The 21,036-nt window shown below is 38.9% G+C and overlaps 1 long non-coding RNA gene across 2 annotated transcripts; it reads right to left on the reverse strand.

Moving 5' to 3' along the window:
* Positions 1-10,381: 10,381 nt before the first annotated feature.
* On the reverse strand, positions 10,382-21,016 carry LOC120312225. Of its 2 annotated transcripts, none has more exons than XR_005557824.1 (3): positions 17,343-21,016; positions 12,541-12,627; positions 10,382-11,742 (listed from the first exon to the last, which is right to left on the reverse strand). It is a non-coding gene; the product is annotated as an uncharacterized LOC120312225 (long non-coding RNA). The 2 variants fall into 2 exon arrangements; XR_005557825.1 differs by having other exon boundaries at positions 12,399-12,627.
* Positions 21,017-21,036: the final 20 nt, after the last annotated feature.

Raw genomic sequence — 21,036 nt, forward strand, 5'->3', positions numbered from 1 at the left:
TTGAGTCCAGTCCACTATTCCAGCTGTGTACCTAATGACTGGAATTGCCCAGGTGTTGATTGCCTTTATGGTATTTCCTCCATTGAGTTTGGACTTTAAGATCTTCTTCACTCTCTTGATGTATTCACCTCTAATCTTTTTCTTGACTTCAGTGTGCTTGATGTTGTCAGCTTGAAGGATACCCAAGTATTTGTAGTACTCTTCCTCATCCAGACTCTTAATGTTATTTTCGTGGGGCATCTTGATTCCTTCAGTTTTCATTATTTTTCCTTGTTTGATAGTAAGTGTGGCACATTTGTCCAAGCCAAACTCCATTACAATATCTTGGCTATATATACGGACAGTGTTGAGCAGCGATTCTATTTCAGATGATGTTTTTCCATACAGCTTCAGATCATCCATGTAAAGGAGGTGGGATAGTCTGGCAGATGTTTTTGATGTTTGATAGCCATGTCCTGAGTTATTCAGTATTGTTGACAGAGGAAACAGTGCAATAACAAATAGTAATGGTGATAATGAATCTCCTTGAAATATTCCTCTCTTGATATTAACCTCTCCCAGCCTCTCACCATTGATCTGCAACTGTGTCTTCCATTGTGCCATCGATCTTTGCACAAATTTTCTGATGTTTCTACTGACTCCTGTTATTTCTAGGCACTTGATTATCCAGTCATGTGGCAGAGAGTCAAATGCCTTTTTGTAGTCAATCCATGCCACATTCAGGTTGGTCTTCCTTATTCCCTTTTTGGGCCCAAAGTTTTCCAAGGATCATTTTTGTCTATTAGGAGTTGATCTTTTGTTCCTCTGCTATTGGGGTGGTTTCCTTTCTGCTCAGGTGGAAAGAGGTTTGTTTTCAACTAGATGCTGTTGTACTGCATCAGCTACCACACCAGTTAGTAATTTGAAAGTTGTTGGTAAGCAGGTAATTGGCCTGTAGTTACCTGGTGTTGCCCCTTTTGCTGGATTTTTCATTATTAGGTAGGTTTTCCCAGTTGTTAGCCACTTTTCAATTTCTCCTCCTTGTAGTATATTGTTGAACTGCTTGGCAATGAGTGGGTGTATAACAGTTAGATGTTTCAACCAAAACCCATGCAGTTCATCTTCACCTGGTGCTGACCAATTTTTGATTTCTTTGCTCTTTTTTCTACCATTTTTGTTGTTATTACTATTCTTTCATTTCAACTTCTGTTTTATTTGCATCCACCTCTTTTAACCAAGCCGCATCCTTGTTGTATTTCTTTGGGTTATCCCATATCTGCTTCCAGAACTGCACTGTTTCTTCCTTGTCAGGTACTGACTGATTCCTTGCAGTTTCTCCATTGATGGATTGGTAGAAACGTTTCTGATTGGATTGAAATTGGAGGTTCTGCCTATAGTTTGCAATTCGAGCTTCATATCTACTGATTTTCCTGGCTATAGCTGTTATTTGTTGCTTTATTATTTCCAGTGCTTCCTTGATCTTCCTTGTTTCTAAGTGGTATTTCTTGATTAGGTATTCTTTTGGTCTTCTTGTTCTTCAGCTTCTTTTCTTTCATCTGTTCTAGCTTGCTTGCATGTGATCTTAACTTGCTGATCTTATTTTCTAGTCTAACCTTCCATTTTTGTGGTGCACTGTTTGTTTGTTTTTCTTCTTTGTTGATTTTGCATCCCAGGTATTCAGTTATAACTGCAGCTGTGCTGTACATTAGTTGGTTTTTGTTCTTGCAGTGAATTGGTGCTTATACTTGATATTGCAGTATTTGCATCTTTTAATGCTTGTGCTAGCTGTTTCTTTGGAACAAGCTTCAATTCAGGTAGCCTTATTCTGTTCTTTTTGTGCTGTTCTAGATGCTCAGTTATTCTTTGTTTCAATTCTTTTATTTCTTTAGTTAGAGGGTTTTGTTCTTCCTGAGGAAGAGGTGCCTGGTTTCCAAATGAGAACAGTTGTATATCTCTACTGGATTCTTTCAGTGCCAACTCCCCCTGGTTTGCCTCTACATTCTGAATTACTTCTTGTAAGGCTTTGATTTCTTTGCCCTGGGTAAACCTTTGCAGTTCGTCCAGTTCTGTTTCTGTGAATACTTTATTTCGTATTATAAATCGGCGTTGATCTGCTAGTCTCTGTTCTGTTATTTCTGATTCTGGATGTTGTTCTTTCCAGAACTGGTGCATTCATTTTAGATATCCTCTTCTTGTTGGACTTGATCTGTAGTAACAGATCATTATTTCTTTGTTTTCCATCACTGTGTATCTGCAACGGGTAAACACCTTTTCTTCCAGTAGTTCTGCAGTTGCTGGCCCTGGTTGCTCAGCCAACAGTCCTGAGTCCTATAACCCATTTTTCACCAGATATCCAGGAACTCCAATATCTAGCGCAGACCTTGTTAACCCGGGCGACGTCCGAGCCGGTATGGCATTCTGAAATTTACGTCTCACCATATTTTTTATGGGAGAGACACTCTTTGTCTGACTCCTCTGATGAGACCTGTCCAGTATGGTTGAACCTCTGGCATAGCTCTCATCTTCCTCAGAGTACACAAGCCCCACAACCACATCAAGATAGTGCCTCATTATTATTATTATTATTATTATTATTATTATTATTATTATTATTATTATTATTATCGCCATCATCATCATCATCTTCAAGTATTTTTGGTACTGTTTTATTCTCGTAACAAGCCTAGAAAGCAAAGATTCCCAACCATTGAATAAAGTTGTCTTTATGAGATCACAATGCTAAACTGCCAGAATTTTCTATTTTAATAGACATCATTTTTAGAGCCTCTGGCATAGTACTATATATTTTTCTTTAATGGATATATAGGTATTGAATATAATACTCTTGGTGTGCAGAGTAAGTTTTTTTTTCTCATTAAGCTACATTTTTTTCCTATCTCCTACTGCAAATTTCATGTCTGACTGGAATTTTAATCTGAACCTGCGTCACCTAAGGACACTTCTAGATTATATGCTTATTATACAAATCATTCTCAATTACTGAAGTTTAGAAGGGAAGATTAGATGGTACTACTTTTCATTTGTAACCCGGCACAGTTTCTTACTGCTTGTTCTGATATGTTTATTCTGGAAAAAAAATAGTTTTTAAGAGAAAGAGATATTATCTGCATCAAGTCTTTTGATTTGGAAACATCTTGCCTGTCTAAGAGTTCTGGAGAACTTGCATATACATACTTTTTGCTTTACTTTGGTCAATCCTAATACACACAGACACATATATACATTTGTATGTAGTATATAAAGTATGTATGTATCACCAGATATGGATTTTGGGGGTGAAACACTCTCAATTTAACAAATCACTTGGAAGCATTTTAAATGTTTACGCAGAAGTACCCTAAACATACATCTGGAAACCATGTCCATCTGGAAAGGCTTTAAAACCAGCACACTAACCATTAGATGAAACGACAAGGGACAATGCTCAGAGAATGTGGAGTCTTTGTGCTGTGATATAAAGCTCTTTCTTTGCAGTAGCCACTCATCTCTGGCTCCCCACCCCACCCCCAGCTGTCCCCAGCCTTGACATGTCCCATTCCTGCTCACACTTGGAAAAACTTTAATAAACATATTGCTGTTTGAAGCTCTTGGAAGCAAAATTAGCTTCATTGTCAATAAACAGTCTTTCTTAGCAAGCAGGCCCAGATGTGTGTCTAGGCATCTTGTGTATCCTGCAGCAATGGCCAGAGAACATTTATCACTCCAGAGTTTATATCACATCCTCTTACAAGTTCCAGATGCGCAGACTTCTTGTGAACATACACTTTGTCCTTCCTTTCTTATAACTTTGTTTCTTGTCCCTTGATCCCAAGCACCTGATGGAAAGTTAGGTGAATAATTGCACATAAAAACAATATCTCAACTTCCCTCCCGTTTCCTGTACCTCCAGGCTTCTGTCCCAACTGCACCTCATGTTGTTGGTTGGAGCTGCCAAGAACATCTGAAAGAAAAGTGCTACTTTCACGGATGAGCCATACTAAAAACTAAAAAAAGCCCTTCCTCAAACTGAACTCACACCTGGTATCTGCACCCATGGAGTTTTTGGGAATGTGTTACAGGAGGGTTTTCCCATCTTGTTGATTCTTTGTTCAACTTCCCAATTAGAAGCACACATAGGCACTAAAAATGGGAACAGATTCCATAACTCCTAAGTTCTCAGTTTCTCCAACGTTGTCTCTCTTGCTCGGCAACAAAGTCTTCCACAAAGTTTCTTTCAGTCATGTGTTTTTTGAGTCTGGGGCTTCAATCTCAAATGTTACACAAGCAAAACATCTCAGCTTTGATCTCATCTGAGCCTAAAAGGTGGCCTTGGTAGGATTTACATCAATGCTAATCAGCATAACTATTGAGAAAGGCTAGTGTAAATGAGTCATCCCTTGCCTAAGAATATAAAAGTATGTGATGATGGCATTTTCCCCAAGTATCATACCTAAATTCTAGGAATTGCATTTATGCATCACAGCCACATGATGCTACAAGATTATTCATCACAGGCAACATTTGTTGCCTGTGATGAATAAAACATTTGTTTCCAAAGAAATTTAAGAACCCAGTTACATATGGCCCGCCAATTACATCAGCAAGATGGAGAAAAAGAAAGGGAAAATGTCTTTTCCCCAAAGTTTAACTGCAACTTCATTCAATACCGAGCTGGATTGAACCTAGGCAACCAATTTACTCCAGCTTTCTATAACCTAGTGTTTTCCAGCTGTGTTTTACAATGTTCCTTGTATCCTGCCAACATAACTGGAGAAGGGGTTTGTATTCAGATACAATTGGAGGACATAAGGATAAAGGACAGCTGAATAGCTGAATCCCTTCTCATTTATTTAGCAGCCTCCCAAACTGACCTATATTGTAATACCTAATGCCTAGGTATTTGCCCCAATGTAACTAGAGAAACGATCCTACAGGGATAATGTCTCTGTTCTCCTTTTAAAGCTCTAATCTGATTTATTTAGAAGGAATGGCTTGCAAGCTCAGTGAATTATCACTCCAGCTGCAGAAATGCAGGATAAGAGTCGTCCCTCCTTTGATGATCTTTATCAACGATCAAATGGATGAAGATACAGGCAGACACACACTGGGTGGCTCTTCTGCTTTGTTGTTGGAACACATCTGGGCTGGTCAAAGTGCAGTTCAGCACAATTCTGAGATGATAAAAGCTGGAAGGACAAGTTCATGTGTTTGAAGGGGAGCAGAAAAGCAGAAGAGGTAAAATGGGATTGGGTGGATTTTTTTTTAAAAAAAATGTTATTTAACCCATTGAGAAATAAGGCAGTTCTGCCTTTGAAAATCTTCTGTGATGGACAGTTCATCCAGGGCAAATACCTACTCTACTAGGTCTAACAAAGAGAAGGGCCAGGAATGATGTGATAGCAGTCTTCCATACTTGAGGGGCTGTCACAGAGAAGAGGGGAGTCAACCTATTCTCCAAAACATCTGAAAGAGGACAACTAAGGGGATGGAAGATCACTAAAAAGAGATCCAACTTAGAAATAGGGTGAATTCCTCACAGTGAGAACAATTAATCAGTAGACCAGCTTGTCTCCAGGAGTTGTGGATGCTCTATCGCAGGAAGTTTTTAAGAAGAGATTGGAGAGCCATTTATCTGGAATGGTATAGGGTGTGCTGTTTGATTAGAGGGTTGGACTAGAAGACCTCCAAAGATGGCCCTACTATACTATATTCTATTTGGATGACAACTCAGAGGATTCCCATCCAGGTTGCCATGCACATTCAGCATATCTGATGGTACCACACTGCCGAAGGCTACTTTATGTTAAAACAGTACAGCTGAAGAAGGCAGTAACATGAATGCTTTATGGCAGTGGTCCCCAACCTTTCTAGTTTGCTAGCCTGTCCCAGCTGGGAGTGGGGGGAATGAGAGTGGCAGGCACACACACGTGTGCACAGCTCCATTTGGGAGAGCAGCGGGTGCCTGCACCCTCCATTCATGTGAATGGAGCTTTGTGCATGAGCAGAAGGTGCTTGCGCTCACACGCAAAGCTCCACTTGCACAAGTGGCAGGCACTTGTGCTTGCGTGTGAAGCTCCACTCATGTGAGCGGAGGGCACTAGCGCATTAAGCTCCACTGGCACAAGTGGAGCTTCACACACACACACACACACACACACTTACCATCTCTCCCATGGCCCCGTTTCAAATAGGCACTTGCACTTGTGCGCAAAGCTCCGCTCACACGAGCGGAGGGCACTTGAGTGGAGGGTGCTTGTGCTAATGCACGAAGCTCCACTCATTAAACAGAGGGCACTAGCTAGCAAAGCTCTGTTTGCATGAATGGAGCTTTGTGTGAGAGGATAAGTGCCTTCTACTTGCATGAGTGCAAATGCCTTCCGCTTGTGCGAGTGGAGTTTCACGTGTAGGTGCTTGTCCATCTCTCCTGCAGCCTGGTTTCAAAGTAGTGGGCCGCTGCCCGAGGGTTCAGGACCCCTGCTTTATGGTTAAAAATCTAGCCATAGATGTAGGCACAGTATGATATTCATTGTATCAAATGTTGTACTACTTAATGTTTCAGATATAATACATGCCCCCCCCCAGGACAAACACTGATACAAGCAAATAAAGTTAAGAAAAAAAGATCCAAACTATTGAGGCATACAGAAAAAATCCCTCTTGTGATATAAAGAAATCTATAGCAACCCATTAGTCCAATGGTTTGGCTTGCTAAATTACTGAAAGCTGGTTCAGATAGTTCAATACACTCAAGTTTCACTCAGCATTCCCAATTCAGCAGTTTCTCATGCCTTAAACCACATCCACTCAGCTGTTTTCCCATGTTCTCCTCCCTTTCTGGATCTCATAGAAAATCATATGACTTCCAATCTTGCTGCTCCCATCGTATGACCTTACCATATGGACATTTTAAAATAAGTGACCATGAAATTTATGGGTTCTGGTCTTCCTCACAACCAAAGGAGACTGGAAAGGAAGGACAGGGAAACAGGAAATGGATGCAACGGGGTGTTCCTATAGGAAAGTAGCAAAATAAATTTTGAAACCACTCGTTTGCTGATATAGAACACATTATTTCCCCCATGTTCATGCGAACACCCTATACATAGTGTCTAGAGATGGATAATGAAGGAAACGACCCCTTCCAAAATGGAGCACCGAAATTTGTCCTCCAGCTGCTTCAGAAACAGGTGGAATAGAATAATATTTTACATAATAAAAAGGCAGAATAATAAACGAGAAAGAGATGATATGTGTCTGGAACTATAACAAACAAAAACATACCAAATAGCCAAGAAAAGCAGCAAATTGACAATTACATCCTGATCATTATCTCTCTTGTCCTCTCTTGGAACCTAGCTGGGTGGGCCCCAAAACAAGCAGACCCAGATTTTCTTAGATTCTTGTCAAAATTTGATATGGAAGGAGACATGGATATTGGGGGAATTCTCAATTTCCAATTATTTTTCTCTGTTAACCCCTACACAACCTAGCCTCAGTGGTGGCAGATCTAAGGGTGAGTTTGGTCTGTTTATAGCTTTCGATCTACATGTACAAACTGTAAAATAATCAGCTCTGTTTGGGAATGCCATATCAGGTTTGTTATTTTTTGCAAAAGGATGCTAATTGGAACATAACTAAAGGGGGCTTCTGCAGCAAATTGCCAGATAGTTCATAGGTTCGTAAACAAAGCAGGCCCAGGTTTTCTCACAAAGCATTCCTTAACAAATAATGCATAATTCCCACTCTGTTTTATTCTAAGGGGAAAAAAAACAGTAACAAAAATATTGGGAAAACATGGAATATAGTGTTGAAAGAAAAGTCTTCATCCTGGTTCATCCAAGCCGGGGATAAATAAACAAAATGGCGACTGCTTTAGAATGAAGGTTGCAGTTTATTGAAGAGGCAGAAAGATGGTTCTTGCAGGAAAGACCAGAGAAAAGAAGGGCTGAGCACATGGGTAGTAGTTTTTTATACCCTCTGAAAGCCTTTTATTTGGAATAGTTTCCTGTTCCTGTGACATGAACTTTGAGGCTATTTCCTGTGTCACGTAGTCTGACCTGAGTCTAGGTATGCCTCTCTGGTATTCTTGATGGTGATGGGTTAGTCTTGTTATGTTCCATCTCAGGTGGGGTATGCAGATTTTAGGTCTTTGTCTTCTTGATCTCCTAGCTGGGGCCTTTCTGATGGTTTACATTTGCATTTGTATAGGGCTGGCTTCTGCTTGGGACAGAGAGACTTGGGGGCAGGGTTGGTTTCTGCTTTTAAAATCCTTTTGAGGAAATATATTTTTCTGCCCTTTTAAATATTTCCTTCTCTGGGGAGCTGACTTCCCACAATAGGTTGCATTGGAATGGAAATAACTATATTGGCTTTTCAATATTATATGTATCTGAACACATATCACTTACATCACTGCTTTTATACTGATATCAGGGTTATGCCATGCTTTCTGTCGAACGAATAAAAAATCTTGATGAAGAAAATAGTTTTACATGAAGTAAACCTTAGTGGCCCATCGTTTATTATATGAAAGTGTTCAGCGAAGAAGTGAAGTCAGAATTATTACTTGAGCTATCTGTGGATATTGGCATTATTTTCTGAAAGAGTTTGCGATTTGCTGGTGAACTCAGAGCCACATACTGCTGACAGATAAAGTGTTTGTCCCAATACAAAGTCTCAAGGGCAACCTTTTCTAAGCTGGTACTTTTTGAAAGGACTGTAACTTCCAGATGTTGCAGGACTATGTCTATAGTTTTCTCCAAGGGGATAAATAGTATGTTAGATGGCAAATTTGGGGGAAGCAATATTTAAGAAAGTTCACATGGGGAAATTTGCAAACACTCCATTTTGAAATCATGGGAGAGCCTGATCAGGGTTTGCGTCCAATCATCTCCTAAGTATAATAAAAAAATACATTTAACGATATTCGTCTCAAAAGTTACATCTTCCTTTTGATACTGTGTTGGCCATATCATAACTTGCTTTTATTTACATGCAGAGAATTCTTAGCATTTTTACCACCTTTGCTTTGCTGCTTTCTAGGTCATGCTGACATAGACTGTGTTCCAATGAATGTCGTAGTCATCTATTTGTCACAATTCCTGTGTTTTAGATCCAGAAATAAGCAGAAACAAAAGAAGCACATCAAGCTACTAGATGGCTGTTACATATAGTCAATAGGCTTCATTCAACAACTCATGGATTATACATGCTTGTTGTAGCCTATATGGACTTTTCTAGTTTCCTTACCAACAAAGTGGCTTTGAAACCAGTCTAAACATCTTTCAGATCTTTCCCTAATTGGTCCTATATCTGCCCAGTGAAGCTTGGCCCCATTCTGAGCAAGCCTGGCCAAGATACTGGCTGGAAAAAGATTTTATTGCCTGCAAAATCCTAACATTTACTTCTATGCCTGTACTGGCACTCCCTTCAAACCATTAAGTTGTCACACAGGGATTTGGAAATGGATGTTAAGCTCACTTCTTCTGCCCAAACAAATCATACTGTCTCTTGCTTAATGGATTGCTGCTAATGGAGTCAGAAGCTCTTGGTGTCCAGATTACCCAGTTATTTCAAAAGTTTGACAATTGTCCTACTAGACAATATTAAAGAAAACTCTCATACCAACTTTTATAATACCATCCTGTTGATTCTGGTGGCTTCAGCAACAACCAAGCCAGCGCTAGGATTATAGGTCAGCATGAGAACATTAATAATTGATTTCTCAAAAACATTAATATCTGGAAAAGGGGAGAAAAACCTTAATTTTACTCCTAGACAATAGTGAACTAGAAAAAAGGGTGCTTCCAGACAAGACCTTCATTGTAAATTACCCTCCCTCATTCATGTACTGTAGTTTTGATAGGAATGCAAAAAACTAATCTGGATATCATTGATTTTCATTTGTAACTTTCTCATGCTCTTAATTATTTCTTCCATTTTTCTCATCATCATCATCATCATGTTAGAAGGTACCTTGGAGGTCATCTAGTCCAACCCCCTGCTCAGGCAGGAAACCCTATACCGTTTCGGACAAATGGCTGTCCAGTCTCTTCTTAAAAACTTCCAGTGTTGGAGCATTCACTGCTTCTGGAGGCAGGTTGTTCCACTGGTTAATTGTTCTAATTGTCAGGAAGTTTCTCCTTAGTTCTAGCTTGCTTCTCTCCTTGATTAGTTTCCATCCGTTGCTTCTTGTTCTGTCTTCAGGCGCTTTGGAAAATAGCTTGACTCCCTCTTCTTTGTGCAGCCCCTGAGATATTGGAACACTGCTATCATGTCCCCCTTCATCCTTCTCTTCATTAAACTAGACATACCCAATTCCAGCAGCCGTTCCTCATATGTTTTAGCCTCCAGTCCCCTAATCATCTTTGTTGCTTTTCTCTGTACTCTTTCTAGAGTCTCAACATCTTTTTTATATCGCGGTGACTAAAACTGGATGCAGTATTCGAAATGTGGCCTTACCAAGGCATTGTAAAGTGGTATTAACACTTCACGTGATCTTGATTCTACATATATAACAAAAAATTATCAAGGAAAAGGTAGAATTCAGTATGTTCATTTTATCTGGTATCCCTAAAGACCACCATTTTGCAACACTATATCTCTTCTACTTAAAGAATGTCCATTATATTTTGAATTAAAATTTCACCAGGGCTACCCTAGCCTAATTCAAATTTACAATCTGCTTTGCATTCTAGAGCGTTAAGGGAAAATTGCTACGCAGAAAGACATGTAAATAGACAAAGTTTCTCTCCACTTCCCAAATTTTTCCTATTTCTCAGTTGGAACTTTTGACAACATGGGAAATTGATAATGGTAAAAATTCAACCACAGATAGGGACTGCAATTGGCCCTGCAATCTTGATGCTGTTGTTCAGTTGCTAAGATAAGAAACTCCAGTGTATCCTTCAAACAGCCCACTCTCAACTAGTGTTACAATGTTGGTTAGGGCACAGAAAGATAGAGGTTTCTTTTCCCCATGGTCTGGGCATTTATCATATCAAACATAGATTTTAGTCCTAAATTACAGCACATTTCAGTTTTCATCTTTCCTACACTGACCCAGTTCCTGATAATGGTTAGACCAAATTTTCTTTAAAAATGTGATGGAACAGTCTTGGATAAATGACTGAAGTTGCCCAAGAGACAGTTCTTCAGTATGGAGGTGCCATACACTGGTATCCTAAGAGTCAGACTAATTCTGAACATAGGAATCTTTTGGTAGACCAATAGATCTATGTCTATAAATAGGCTAGCTGATAGCTTGTTGGGCAGACAAGCAAAGAATAGGTAGGCAATGAAGCATGAAGAAGCCTGGGTGGTGCAGTCAGAGAACTGCATTGCCTTTACCCTGACCCATCTTCCAGCCCACTGACCTGTCAGAGGGGCTGCTGTGCCTATAGAGCTAGAAGAGGAAATTGGAAGAACTGCTGTCAATTTTACCCCCTCCAAATGCATTTCAAATACTTTGACCATCTAATAAGAAGGAAGGACTCACTGGAGAAGAGCCTAATGCTGGGAAAGATTGAGGGCAATAGAAGAAGGGGACGACAGAGAATGAGATGGCTGGATGGAGTCACTGAAGCAGTAGGAGTGAGCTTAAATGGACTCCAGAAGATGGTAGAGGACAGGAAGGCTTGGAGGAATGTTGTCTATGGGGTCGCAATGGGTCAGACACGACTTCGCAACTAACAACAACCAAATGCATCAGAGATCTGCAAGGTAGCTCCGGTGCTGGCAGAACAGAGCCACAGTTGGGTACACCTGAAATAAAAAAAATATTTTTTAAATATAATTTTTATCAAATACTTTTTGAGCCAGATAAAAACAATACAAATATTAGAAAATAAACAAAGAAAATAAGGGGAATCATTAAAAAATAAGAAAGGAACGAGGGGGGGGGGAAGAGAAAAGGCTTTCAATCTTTTTGGCAGTGGTTATAAATGTATTTATATTTTGCCTTCTCTCTCCAAAATTACATCATAATTTCCTTCTTTCCATAAGCTGTCCTTTCTAATCTTCAAAATCATAAATCACAAGTTCATTTTTCTCTTTTTTTCTTCAGCAAAATTGTTAAGCTGTGTCCAGTCACTGATAAATGTGGCTGCTGATATTTCTCTAATCAAGTGAATTAATTTTGCCATTTCTGCTTATTTTGTCATCTTTGCTTTTCATTCCTCCACTGTAGATATTTTAGAGTCTTTCCATTATACCGGAAAATTCTGATTGAGTGTACAAAATGATGCCACTCCAGAAGCATAAAAAACCTATAATGCGCTAATTTTGGAAAGAACCAGCAACAGATATCTTTCTCTCTATTATTTGGCACCTGTTTTTTTTACAAAAAGCCTTTTAATAAACCACTGAACATATGTGTAGTAAATCCAAAAGATGTACAGTACATAAGTACAGTAGCCCACCTAAAGTCTGAATCATGCTTTGTGAAGACAAGTCAGGCAAACTTAAGTCAGATGTCTGGGTCTCTTGCAGTCCAAGTCAAAATGGTTGTGATGGGCAGTACCATTTGACTAGAGGGGAAGGACATGCTCCCAACAACTTTACCTGGCCCACAGGAGCTCAGAAGATACCTGACTGCATTGTCATCAAGATTTTGGGATCAGGCATCTTGGATCATTCATAAGCCAAGACCTGTGTTAGGAGAAAATTGAAAATGTCACCTTTTACCTGGAAGAACTAAGGAGCAATATAAAACTACTTCCACAGTGGGTTGGGGAATGTGACAAAGTCAGTAAAATGATTAGCATATAAAGAACGGCTGCTGGAATTGGGTATGTCTAGTTTAATGAAGAGAAAAACTAGGGGTGACATGATAGCAGTGTTCCAATATCTCAGGGGCTGCCACAAAGAAGAGGGAGTCAAGCTATTTTCCAAAGCGCCTGAAGACAGAACAAGAAGCAACAGATGGAAACTAACCAAGGAGAGAAGCAACCTAGAACTAAGGAGAAACTTCCTGATAGCTAGAACAATTAACCAGTGGAACAACCTGCCTCCAGAAGCAATGAATGCTCCAACACTGGAAGTTTTTAAGAAGAGACTGGACAGCCATTTGTCCGAAATGGTATACAGTTTCCTGCCTGAGCAGGGGATTGGACTTGATGACCTCCAAGGTCCCTTCCAACTTTATTATTATTGTTACGGTTATGGTTATTATTAACGTCTTCATATCATTTGAGATGATGTACAAATATGATGTACATGGTGTACAAATATTTCCACCAGGTTTTTTTAATTGTTCCAGAGAGAAGACGAAAAGTAGACCTGTCCTTCAGAAAATAGTTGGCTTCAAATCACATTTCTCTTTTGCATCATCTTGCAAGTTAAGTGTACTTCTACAGAGTCAAACAAGACTTTTCTGGCCTCCAATCACTTGTTTTGTTCAGATTGGCTCAAGGATGTGACCTAATGCAAAATGTTATTAGCTGCATACATCAAAGCAGTGCAACAAAAGAAACAGGGAAATTGACACAGGTGGTAGTCATCTATGGTGTAACATACATTAGAATGAGAGCTTTAATATAAGGCAGGCACATCAAACTGCTGGCCTCTGGGTCTGATGTGTCACACCAAAACCATGCCCACCCCATTGCTGGCAATGGGGGAAAAGTCACGATATGTAGTGCAACATCACTTGACGTCACGAGTTTGACATGCTTGACATAAGGCATCTGAAGAACACCCACTTTAGCTGAAACCAATCTCTCATGCTGCTTGATGATACAGGCTAACACATCTGGAGAGCACTAGGTTGAGAACCTAGGTTAAACCCTGGACAACAACATTTATGTCCACAAAATTCCTGTATAATAAGAGTCCTTACTACAAAGAAGGTGATATTCATAGGAATATCCTTTCTTTATATATGGGTAGGAAATTATAGTCATGATCTCTCCTGGTGCAGTGCAACTCTATGTTTACTTTTCAGGAGACTTTTTCACCTATCTCTTTTAGCCTTCCTCTCCTACTTACTCAAATCACTCAGCCAGACCATTTTTATGATGGACTAATGCTAGCAGAAATACAAATAAACACTGCTATTAAATATCCTCTATAATTAGTAACTTGATTTCTAAAATGAAATGAAAAATGTAATGTTCCCTCTATTTGCTCACTAACAGCTAAACTCTTGTTCCATGACCCGAGAGGGCCATGCCTTCCAGTTTCTAAGAATACTTAATAAGGTAATGTTTAGGAGGCTACTATCTTTACAGCCCTTGTCTTATTGCAACAGTGTAAAAACAAAATAAAACATACAGTCTGAAGGGGAATTCCAATGAAGACTTCGTTTGTTAAAATACTGTTTTCCGTCCAAGATGTAGTAGGACAAGTCTCTGTTGCAATTGATCTGGTATGGATGTTTCTGCCAAACATAATTGCCTCTCTTCTTCATATCTGTTCCAGTTTTCCTGGCTAACTGATAATAATCTATAATTGTTTTGCTTTTTGAAATTCAGGCACTTAGTCATTCATAGAATGAATGAACCTGTTGATCGTCAGTTGTCAGCATGAGTGACAGCTACCAGTGCAATCTGTTCAGTTTAAATTCTTGCAGCTGGCTTCTTAAATTTGCATTGATTGAAAGTTCTAAGACAAATGTCTATCTACCTTTAATGATTAGGCATATTGGTTCTCTACTAAAAGCAAAAAAAAGCTGCATGACAATAAGGCTGATGCAGACCTTAGTCACTTAAGTTTTGTGATGTAAGACAACACACCTCTCCTCCTGCTCATTCAGTCAATGTGTAGCTGACTTCTCAGGATAGGCTTTTAGAAGCATATTCTCTCTTGAAAAATATTATTTGTGGAATATCTAGAGCAGGGGTCTTCAAACCTGGCCCTTTTATGACTTGTGGACTTCAAGTTGAATTCCACAAGTCATAAAAGGGCCAAGTTTGAAGACCCCTGATCTAGAGCATACTACTGAGATAGACAGTTCTTGTTGCTTACAGGGAGTCAGCTTCAGCTCAGAACCTATAGGACAGGACAGCAAACTTGACAGATTCTGCTGATGGATCTTCAGAAGCCTACTAGAACCACACAAAGTCTTAGGGTAGAAAGAGATTTGGAGATTTTCTAGCCAAATCCTTGCCAGATGTGGATCTTCAACCCACCCCAGGCAAATGGCTCTCCAATGTGTTGTAAACCTCTAATCTGCCCCCAATATGTATTCAACTTCTCTGGGTGCAAATATATTTACTTTTTTAATTTAAAAAAATATGAGCTGCGGACCTCCACTGGTCTTGAACTCAGTGGTGACTGATTGGGGACTAAGAGCATTCCCATGTTAGTTCCCAAATCAAGTAAATAGTTTTGCCTATACATTATGAATAAGGCCAACAATAGGAGAATTGGACTAATCACCCTTGAGCACAATTCAAAATACTGTTATTTCAACTGTTTGAAAAATCATTTTCTCCATATATTTGAGATCTTTTGAAGAAATGTTTCACTAGTGGACATACATTTAATGGGAACATGAAGGAGATCTTCTTTGGTAGATGCTCATAGACTATAGAACTCCTTACTAAGGGACAGTAGTTTAATTTCCTTACAACTTTTATTTTAGTAGAGCTAGAGACAAGGGGGCAGGGGGTGTGATGGCTCAGCAGTTAAAGACATGAGCTTGTCATCTGGACAGCTAAAAGCCTGGGTTCAAGAGCTGAGTGTCACGTAATGGGGTGAGTTCCTACCCAGCTAGCAGTTCGAAAGCACTCAAATGCGAGTAGATTAATAGGTACCACTTTGATAGAAGGGTAACAGCATTCTGTGCACCTTTAGCATATAGCCATGTTACCTACTTGATCACTGAAAATGTCTTCAGACAATACTGGCTTCCTTGGCGAAGAAATGGACATGAGCATCATGTCCTAGAGTTGGACAGATTGGATAGGGAAACCTTTACTTTTATGGGCAAGGAACCTCAATTGACATCTTCCAAATCTGTTGAACTTCGATTCCCATAATCCCCCAAATCCCAATAATTACTAGGCAAATATGGGGAATTCATGCTCAACACATATGAAAGGCATGAAGTTGTGCAGAATAGTCAACTTCCAAATTCAACTTCCAGGACTTCAGTACAGATATCTGCTATTTTGAAATGCCTGTGTTTCCAAGAAAAAAAATTAATAGTAGCCATAGTAATCCATACTTATTTCTTAACATTCCTTTGTTTGAAATAGCCCCATGTCTTCAAAGGACCTGCAGTCTGTTCTAGTCTCGAAGCTAGGAAATTCAAAATAGGGATAGGGACATTTAGTAGATTAATGGTATCACACAAAACATGCAAGCTGTGCATGCTATTTATACTGAGATCATGCTTGGAAATCAGACGTTTAATTTCTCTTTCGGGTTGTGACTTGGGATTCGTGCAAACCTCTTATCTTCATCTATAATGTTTCCTTGCTTGGAGAAAGGGTGGGACAGCCATCGTGCAAATTAACTTAATTGAGAGATCAGACATTTTGTTCTGGCTGCTTCTTTTTGGATTCTAATGTCTCTTAATGTCATTCCTATCTAGCAGAACAATACCATACAATCACATTTATTTTAGTAATAAAGTCATCATGATTATCATTGGTTACCTGGAGATACATTACTAACAGGATATCTTTTTACTTTTTGCTCCATAGAGAGGACCAAGGTGAAGAAACACACACTCACATCCCCAAGAGAACAATGTCAGAGCAACTCAGACATATCATAATCTTCCAGTGATCTAGTAAATCTATGCCCAGTTTTAATCTAGGAATATTTTTCTTGCTTATAGTTCAACACCTCACATAAAAGAAATCCTATTCTGTGATAAATTTTGTGTCTTGCTTTGAAGAAGAAAAAATATATAAGCATCAAGGCCAGCTGAGATTCTTTAGCTAGCTGTCCTCATTAACTAGCTGTCCTCATTAGCAGAAGAACAATATGAAAGAAAATAAACTGCTGATGGAGAGAGCTCCTATAAGCTTTATGCCTTTCATGGTTTTTCATCTTGCCAGTAATCAAATCACTCTGAGACAGTTCCTACCATACATGGGCTCATGTTTCCCAACCATAGATGTGTGTGTTTTATATTTCTCTCCTCAAATGAAACATGGGAGAAATATCATTTATCTCAGAGCTAGTACAAGACATTTTGCTCTCCGAACAGCATAGCAAGATGGTGGGTGCCTATCCAGTCAGCCACAGTGGATTCACTGGGACTGACTGAAATAAAATTTGCATGGGTTTAAACAGAACAAAATCTCTTTAATTAAAAAGTACAAATAAACAAAACAATGAAAGAGAAATGCACATTTATTCTGATTTAGTACACATAATTCCCCACCCTGTACACATTTACTGTAACTTACCTGTTGTTTAAAACTTTAGAAATGAAATCATATTCAGCTCTCCAGAAACTTTTTCCCTTTATGATTCACTTTCCATCATAAATACTCTACACTTTCAAGGCTAAAGCAAGCAATTCATAAGATTACAGGAACAAACAAAAGCTCCTGAAATTGTCACATTTTAACTCAACAGGGTTAACAAACCCCTCCCACCACCACATTTGAAGGTCTAATACTAATATTGGAAATGCAATGTAGGCTATTTTTCCTGCCTCCAGCACTGAGTAGTTAAGCTCCAACAGTAAGAACATAAGGGTTGCACTGGATCAATAGGCCAATTTTACCACCTATTCCTTTCATAGAGACCAACTTGATGCTTTTGTGAAGCTCACTAATAAAACAGAATGAAATAATGCTTTCTCACTAGTGTTTCTCAGCAACTAATACTGAAATGATTATGACCTCTGAATTTGAAGCTTTTCATTTTCATTTTTATTTTTTTAGTAAGGCATCCATTTTCTAAAACAGAGCTGAAGAATTAAAACTTTCCAGTTTCTGTAGGACTGCAAAAAAGATATCTGGTGACGTAGTAAGGTCAGCAGAAGAGCCATGCTGCATTTCTTTTACCTGCTTTTGTTTGTTTCTTTTTGAGGGAGATTAAGAGAATGGGAATGGGAATAGAAGGTTCTAGAAATCAAATTGCTACCCTTTCCACCAATCAACCCACCAGCCCCTCCTACTCAAAAGTGTGTTTTTGAAATTCAGAACTTTACTGCTAAGTTTTGATGGAAATAGTCTTGGGAGTTTCAGGATACAAGTAAGGTATAATCATTACATGTGGCCATAGACCCTCAGTTGCCCATCTCTAATCTAAAGGAATCTAAAATCTTAGCTTCCTTAACACTGCCTATCCTCTTGGGGATGGTGATAGTGTTTGACCTGCAATTTACATTCAAGCTATGCTATTATAGCTGCACAGAGTCATTGGATATGAGATGGGCGGCAAATAAAGTTCATAAATAAACAAATTGTGATGTTGAGCCCAACATGATTAATCTCAAGAGTTTTCACACTCCATTTTCTTTGTTTCCTTTTTACTTGTCCCCCCCCCCACTCTTTTAAAAAAAAATTCTGACATAAGCTGGATTTTCTGCACATTTTCCCTGTGACATTTAAATAAAGTTTGACAGTATTGGGATCGTGTTTTTGGTCAGTGAAACACTTACTGTATATGTCTTACTATATCTTGCGTGCTGTATAGATGTGTCCTATCCTGTAGAAAGGGATTCAGGTCCATCCTTGGAAGTGAAAGAATGTTGCTTCTTTTCTATTACGACAATTGATATTACCTCAGTTTACACAGTATGTCTTTTGGGATGCCTCCCTGATTAAATTGTCCATTTCAGGGTCACTCCTAATATTTTGGGCAGGTGGACAATAGCATGCCCGCAGCATAAAACAATTTGGAGAATTTGATAGCATAACTAACAATAATTCCATGGGGGTAGTTTTTTTCCTTTTGAGAAATTTGCTGTATTGGTTACCATGCTTTCTGTGACACAAAGGTATACCATTTCTAGCAAGCAGTTGGGGATGGTGATAGTGTTTGACCTCCAATTTACATTCAAGATATGCTATTGTAGCTGCCCAGAGTCATTGGATATGAGATGGGCGGCAAATAAAATTCATAAACAAACAAATTGTGATGTTGAGCCCAACACGATTAATCTCAAATATACAATATTTGCAGCATTGACACCCAGTTTTTTACAGTTTGTATCCAATGATGACCTTCTATTACTGGTTTTCTTCATTTCTTTATGCCTGCATTTCAAGTCTGCTATACTCCATAAAAGATTATCTCACAAGATAGTCTTTTACAGTATGTTACAGGAGATCTTCCATTTCTGCTTCAACACACAACATCAGTTACCTATGTAGAAATCATTAAAACAAACGGCCCACTCACCCATTCCTTGTTTTCTCCTTGAAGGTACTTAAAATTGCAAAATGCCATTATTATAGTGGCAGAGTTAGTGTTGTTGTTGATCACAACAAATAGTATTTAGCTTATTACTGCCATGATAGTTATTTTATCACCCATGATATCACTGACTGAAGGCAGGTGAAAAATGTTTTGGTGAAAATCTGAACTCTGCTTGTGAATGATTATTATTATTTACGTGTATGTTTGCCATTCATTTACTGATGAATGTTTAGATTTTCTTTACATCCTTGTACTTTACAGACCTATTAATATGACATTGCAACAAGCATTTGGGAACAATTTGAAACTTCTAGCATTAGTATAAAAACACTAATATGGGATTGTTCTCCAAATATTTTTGCTGCTTGACTTCCCTTTGGGCTTTTTGGATATCATGTTCTGCTATTAGTTTATGTCCTATTTCTGACCTATCTTCTATTGGGGAAACAAAAAAAAAAAATACTGTCATCTCTTCAGAATAGTAATGTCATCAAACAACAACATCTCACTATCCCGGGTCCTTGGGAAAAACCCCATAAGTGGATAAAAATACTAAATCCAATCTAAATATCTGTTTGACTGTGTGATAAACCATAATAATTGTTATTGTTTTTGTTTATTAAATGTATATGTGGTCTTTAGGTTTTCAGATTCATTGAATTCTCCCCAAAATCTGCTTAACAATTTTTTGATGATAAGTTCAAGCAGTTTTGCTCCATTTGGATAAAACGGGCTCTTTCCCTTTTCACTAAGTTTCTCCCTAAAATGTTCCAAATTAATCTCCACTATGTGCTATACCAGCAGTCCTCAACCTTTCTGGCTTCATGGACTAGCGGTGGCGTTGGTAGTACATGGCGGTGGGAGGGAGGGGCTGGTTTCATGAGCACAAAATCTAGACCTCATGCAAATGAAGCTCTGCATGCTTACCTGCTGCTTGCATGGACCATTTCCCAACAGGTTGTGGACCAATACCAGTCCACAGACTGGGAGTTGGGGACCCCTGTGTATGCCAATATTTTATCCAATCTTTAATACCTCTTAGTCTAAATGGATAACAGTTAGAGAAAGGTGCACTAGAAATTCTAGCTTCCAACTTTGGATATGGTTTCCAAGACTTCATATTTCCTCATCGTGCCCAACCTTCTTTATGACTTCAGTGTCTACTCTAAATATCTAACATAGTCCTTATTTGAAAAGTCCAATCAGACTGAAAAACGCAAATGGGTGGGAAAAATATCCTATATCATCTTTGTTCATTTATATCCAGAAAAAGAGAAAGAGTCAAAAAGATCAAGAAAAGTTTAGGATAAGGGAAAGAAATCATTTATGTGAATTTTGTATGCTGCTTTTCCTATGCTTATATGGTTCTTATCCTGGTCAAATGAAGTTTTCTCAAACTAAAAAAAATCACAAGGTGTCTCAAGTCAGGTCAGGGAAGTGCTTCTCTCTTCAGATTCTAAACTTTGTGGGCTGCAGTGTGCCGGGAGTGACTCCATCCTATGGCTTCAAAAATACTACTTCCAAATATATATTTTTTTCTCTCTTTGCTTCTGCTGCGTTTGTCACTGACTGGGTAGAACTTATCCCCTTCAAGTATGTGCTGGGGCAAGAGAATTGGAGAGGAAGCAAATTATTACAAACAACTTTCCCTGAGTGAGTTCATTTACGTTCCCAGGCATGTAGCTGGCAACAGCCTCCAGGCCTCACTCCTTCCCCCCCCCCCCGCCT

Source organism: Crotalus tigris, unplaced genomic scaffold (assembly GCF_016545835.1).
Source record: "Crotalus tigris isolate CLP2741 ecotype Arizona unplaced genomic scaffold, ASM1654583v1 scf7180000017568.12009008, whole genome shotgun sequence".
Classification (NCBI taxonomy): domain Eukaryota; kingdom Metazoa; phylum Chordata; class Lepidosauria; order Squamata; family Viperidae; genus Crotalus; species Crotalus tigris.